Source organism: Protobothrops mucrosquamatus, unplaced genomic scaffold, assembly GCF_001527695.2.
Source record: "Protobothrops mucrosquamatus isolate PMUCROS unplaced genomic scaffold, P.Mucros_1.0 scaffold6404, whole genome shotgun sequence".
In the NCBI taxonomy this organism is placed as follows: Eukaryota; Metazoa; Chordata; class Lepidosauria; order Squamata; family Viperidae; genus Protobothrops; species Protobothrops mucrosquamatus.
In genome coordinates this window covers 1-6197 of record NW_015392231.1, presented here as the reverse complement: position 1 = coordinate 6197, position 6197 = coordinate 1, and the positions used below count along the sequence as shown (strand labels likewise).

The 6197-nt window shown below is 41.3% G+C and overlaps 1 pseudogene; it reads right to left on the bottom strand.

Annotated features, from left to right (window-relative positions):
- LOC107300224 overlaps positions 1-5617 on the bottom strand; it is a 37562-nt pseudogene extending 31945 nt beyond the window's left edge.
- Positions 5618-6197: the final 580 nt, after the last annotated feature.

The window sequence follows — 6197 nt, the reverse complement described above, 5'->3', positions numbered from 1 at the left end:
GGTTTCGGTTTAACGGAGCTGGCGCCGATCCCCTCGTTCTTCATGTCTCTGTTTAAATACTAATCCTCTGGATATCGTGAAAGAAGAGATTATCTTGGAGAAAATCTTACCTATGTGATTAATCAATACTCATTTGAGTATTTGTGTGACTAAAGAATTTGTGTGACTAAAAATCAGGAACAAGCTAAAAAAAATTCTTAATTCCATATAACAACTAAATAGACTTTTCAGAGTAGCAATTTGCATATGTTTTACACAGGAATTATACTTTTCTCCTTTAGGTGTTGAATTTATAACATAAAAATATCTACCAATTATTATTTACCATCAGAACCAGAATTTATGACATAAAAATATCTACCATTTATTATTTACCATCCAAAGCTCCTTGAAAATCAGACTGTTGTTTTCAGTTTAGGTCCTCTGCTAAAAGACAAGAAGTAAACTCAGAATAAAAGGTAACAAAGTTGGTTCTTAAACATCTCCACCCCCAAATTTAAGCATTTGTTATAGGAGGCTTTTCCCTTTCTGCTCAATTATTACTGGTAGTTTGTAAATGGGGAAGAAGAACCGCTTACTTCCACTCCTAATTCAACTCTGGCGGTTCCAGTGGGCTTTGGTTGAGGAGTTGCTGGGAAGAGGGATAGATAGGTAGATAGATAGATCAGGGCTTTTCAGCCATTGTACCACTTTTAGGATAAGGCAACATCCGAGTACCACCAGTCGCCCCAGCAAGGTGTCAAAAACTTGACCCCCCCCAAAAGGAAAACAACAACTTATAACAATTCGCTTAGTGACTGTCCGTAGTTACAATGGCACTGAAAAAAGTGATTTATGACCATTTTTCACACTTATGACTGTTGCATCACCAGGGGCATGTGATTTACATTCGGATGCTTGGCAACTGATTCATACTTATGATGTTCAGTGTCCCAGGGTCATGTGATCACCTTTTGCAAGTTTTTGACAAGCGAAGTCAATGGCCGGAGGGGCGTGGCCAGCTCATCACTCAGGTTGCGGGATGCCTGTGTGTGGGGGGTGGAGGGAAATCCATGGGTCTCTGGTGAAGGGGGGTGGGACTGGCGTGGATGCCTTCCCTCCCTCTCTCCCATTGTCCCTTTCTTTCTTCCTTCCCTCCCTCCCATTGTCCTTCTCTCCCTCTCATTGTCCTTCCCTCCCTCCCTCCCTCCATTACTCAGTTTTAATTTCTTCTATGGTGGCACCTTTGCTGAATCACTTTCCTTTTGCATTGTAATCATTAAGATGAGCAGTGTTAAGTCCAATATAAAGGAATGACTAAATCTCTTGATACAGGAACAGTTGCAAAAACTGCATGCCAAGATTCTGGTGCAAGAAATCTCAGCCTTTGTGTAAGAACTACAACCTCCCATAAAAGACACTCTAAAAGCTGTTACTATTGTGAGTGGGCAGAAGGGAAACCAAACTTTTCAATAGGCATGTTACTGTTTATACTCTGATGAGCAAATATGCTGCTTTCTAAGTGAAGCCCCAGGATCAGCGGGCTACATGTGTCTGTGAGAAAGGGAGAGGGAGAATGTATATGAATATGCATATGTATTTGTGCATATATTCATATTTTATNCATTCCTGGTCTGGGAATCCTGACTGGAGGATGCATTTGTCAGCCTTTTGATTTAAATCCAGACAAGAAGCACTAGAATGAATACTCGCGCCATCTCTACTGTGAGGCCACAATACAAAATCCTGAAACTCTGCAAGTATTTCTTCTTCTCTCCTTTTACTTTAAAAATTAGGAAGTTTCTTCTACAATTCTTCTAATGCCCCATTCCCCTCTCAATCTCCTTGTGGGGACAAAGTTATCTTTTACATAATGGTTGTCCAGCCTAAGGCTCTTCCCATGTCTCCCAAAGTCATTCTCATTCTCCCCTTACCCCCTCCCTATCCATGTTCTCCAGAAGCCTTTTCCATTGTTTGTTTGTAAAGAAGAAAAACAAAGGCATATAAGATTTTGTAATAAGGTTTGCTATATTGTCAATGAGAATGAATCGTTTGAATAATCTCAGCTGAAAGGAGTCAATTAATTCCTGCATTAGAAGAAAAAAAGGGAGAAGAAAGAAAGAAAGAAAGAAAGAAAGAAAGAAAGAAAGAAAGAAAGAAAGAAAGAAGGAAAGAAAGAAAGAAGGAAAGAAAGAAAGAAAGAAAGAAGGAAGGAAGGAATTCTGGCCGCTCCCTCAAAACCTGGAGCTTTTTATATCCCTGAGGAGGCTGGGAGGTTGAAATAGGCTTGAATTTCTTTTTCCCCCATGAATTATCTCTGAGTGGAAACAAAGATTTGCCTAAAGAAGAAATAAATCAGCCTATAACTAAGGTCACTTATCTGCCCTCAGCAATTCTGATATTCGATTGCTTATAGCTTTTCTTCCGTGTGATCACTTGTATGGTAGATAATATTCCAGTTCAAACCAGATTATTTTTTTCACTTTCCATGCTTTAATAAACTTCCTGCCATGTCTAGATCCTTGGATGAATAATATGTTGACTATTGCGAATAAAGCTCAATGCATGGATTCATTTGTTTTTTCCTGTAGATCAGCGCCCGGTCAGCCTGGGCCAGACAGAGGCAGCGTGGACTGGTCCTTTGCTATTTGTAGGTTGGTTCCGGGGGCAAAATATAACCACATGGAGGGCTGGATTTGGCCCGCGGGCCTTGTATTTCACATGACTGCTGTACCAGGAAGTCCTCGACCTACAACAGTTTGTTTAGTGACCTTTCAAAGTTACAATGGCACTGAAAAAAGTGACTCATGACAATTTTCACACTTAACCATTGCAACATCCTGATGATCATGTGATCAACATCCAGATGCTTGGCAACTGGTTTATATCCATGACTGTTGCTGTGTCCCAAGATCATGTGATCGCCTTTGGTGATGTTCTGACAAGGAAAGTCAATGGGGAAGCCAGAGTCACTTAACAACCAGATTACTAACTTATCAACTGCAGTTATTCACTTAACAACATAGGCAGGAAAGGTCATAAAATGGAGGAAAACTTACTTAATAAGTGTCTCAATTAACAAGAGAATTTTTGGGCTCAGTTGTTGTAAATCAAGGACTACCTGTAGTCATTCAAGGCGTTTTTTTCCCCACCACATTCTATACATTTGTGGGCTGGTTTCCGTGTGGATACTTTGGTGGCCAGTCTATGCACTTGTATGGTTGCTTCCCACTGTGAGTCCTTTGGTGGCAATTAAGATGACTCTTGCTAATATACCTTTTCCCACATTCTGTGCATTTATACGGTCTGTCCCCAGTGTGGATCCTTTCATGAACATTAAGACTATCTTTCCATGTAAAGGTCATTCCACATTTCATGTATTTATATGGTCTCTCCCTGCTGTGAATCTTTTGGTGGCGCATAAGATGACTGTTGCTAATGAAACTCTTTCCACATTCTGTGCATTTATACGGTCTCTCCCCAGTATGGATCCTTTGATGAACACTAAAATGTCCATTCTCGATAAAGGTCTTTCCACATTCTGTGCATTTAAACGGTCTCTCCCCAGTGTGGATCCTTTTGTGAACATTAAGACTTTCTTTTTGGGTAAAGGTCTTTCCACATTCCATGCATTTATAGGGTCTCTCCCCAGTGTGGATCCTTTTGTGACGATTAAGATTACTTTTCCTGCTGAAACTCTTTCCACACTGCATGCAGAGGCTTCTCTTTCTGCTCATACTGGAATCCACCAAAGATTTTACAGGGGTATGTGGTTTGCGTTTCCAATACTGTTTCTTTGGTGAAGCAGGAGCGAAGGAGTTGTTCTCCATAGTATCTACAGGCATGCAGTTTTTCTTTAGTCTGGTTTCCACCATAGTTATGTAATTCAAATTCATGTTTTCTTTTTTCCTATATTTTCCTTTTCTCGTTTCTTTCTGATCTTGCTGGGATAGGAAGCCACAAACACCAAGAGAAGTGGATGACTTCTCCCCTCCATCTTCTGGCTGTTTTCTCTTTAGCCTTTTGGTGTCTCTCTGATGCCCAAGGGTTAGTACTTTTAATTCATTCTTCTCTATTTGAAGTAGATTTAACCTTGCCTGCTTGCCGTTCTCATTCACAGAAACATCATCTGCATGGAAAAAAAGAGAATTAATATTCTGATGAGAATTTAGAAGGCTGAAGGAGAGGTGTCTCCCCCCCCCCCCACAACATGTCAATCTGCGTTCCTGGTTTAGTAGAATCCACTTGTCCAGCCAGGATGTGATATCTGCAAATTGTTATCCAGGAGTCTCTTGATTGTATAGAAAGAATGTTTTCAGCTAAAAAACTGGTTAAAGCTTTGGTGTTGATCAGTCAATCTATTTAATCACTTCCATGGAGTATCTAGGACATTTCTTAATTCTATGGTGAATACTTCTGCCAGCGTCCTTTAGAGAGATGAATATCCTGGTCTTACCCAGAGCAGCCATATTCCTAGAAACCTCCTGCATGACTTCTCTGCACAAGGCCTTCTGGCCAGAATCTAGCAGCCTCCATTCCTCATCTGTGAAGTCCACAGTCACCCCCATAAATGAATCAGAGCTCTAGAAAGAGAAAAAAGCAGACAATCCCAGGAAACAGTTGAAAGTTCTCTGTCTTAGTGCACACAACAGAAAACACACAGCTGCAAGAGACCAAATGGACATTTTCTTTCAGGACAGATTTATGGCATCCTGTCTACATAGTCCGTGGGGCTAGGAAGCTGCAGCTGCACAAATCACGGCTTCCAGGTTGTAGAATGCAACACAGCCAACCATGGGAAGCTTCCCACTCGCCTGGGGTAACTCAGTAAGTAGGTTTATGGCAGAAAATCCGCTAGATGTACTTGCACCCCTGTCCAAATTCCTGAGAAAACAGGACAGAGCCACTAGGAACTTCTTTCTCAACCTATTTCAAAATATTGGTAATGTCCTAGAAATCCCAAGTCACTTGAACAACAGTTTTATTGTTACAGCCACTTAGTGTTGACTTATATGTGCTATATTTTTCTTGGTCTACTTACAGACACATTACAAGGAAGACGGGTGGCATAAATATTTAATAAAATAAAGACTTCTCAGGTGTGTTTAATCTTTTGTTTCAATTCATAGATTTCATTTCTAACTGTTTTAAATACTCTTCTTAATAGTATTAAGAAATATTAAACTCTTTCTACAATTAAATTACATTTCTAACTCAATGTTCCATGCCTGTGAATTGTCTCCTGTTTGCATCTCCAGAACAATCTTGAAAGCCAAATGTGGGTGGACACTGTGTTCAAGTACACATAGACTCAGTTTTCGGTATTAAACACAGCTCCTGAATGGATGGAGCTGGAACACTACTGTTCTCAGAAGAAATCTGCACTTACCTGGCAAGGTGGCCAGAATTGGGTCTTCCTGGAAAACAGCTCCTGAATAGAGCTGGATCGATTTTTGCCCCGGAGCTCTGCTGAAATCTCCTCTGTGAATGGCTCCTGCATCAGAAGAACAGCCTGATTTATAATCCATTTTCAGAGGATAGTTTGCATTCCTTACATTTTGCTTTCCTACTTGTATTTCCCCAACCCAATTCAGAGACACTTCAGGGACTCTGCATGTTACCTATATTTTTGAGTAAATGGGAGTTAAAACAGCAGACTGTGTTTTTATGTATATAAACTGTAAGGGTGTGTTAATTAGTTTGTTTCTGTTACTATTTTGGCATTATAGGGCTTCTTAAATGTGGCTCTGTATCAGAAGCCATTCACATAATCCTGTTGCTTCCCCTTATCTAGATTCAGGTGACAGCGGATCACAAAATAAACACTGATTATTATGAAATATGTGGATAATATCAAAGGATACAGAGCTGTAAAGGAAGAGAAAGGTTAATTTGGTAAACAAGAAGAAATTAGTTCTCCAAATATGGGGAATTCCAGAAAAGCCTGCAGAGTCATATTTTTAATCTGTCTTATTAGAGACATGGCTAGATCTCTGATCCTTCCCTCCCACCCACCCCGCTAATGGAGCTCCCAGGACGAAGCCCCCCGCCCTCCTCACCTGCCCCTTTCCCGGCTCTTCCCGCTGGGCTTGGCTGAGGAGGAAGCCTTCGGCCAGGGCCACCGCCTGCGAACAGCTCTCGGCTCCGCACTCCCTCACCCAGCTCGCCATCTCCGCGGGCAGCAGGGCCAGCAGCTGCTCCAGCACCACCAGGTCCAG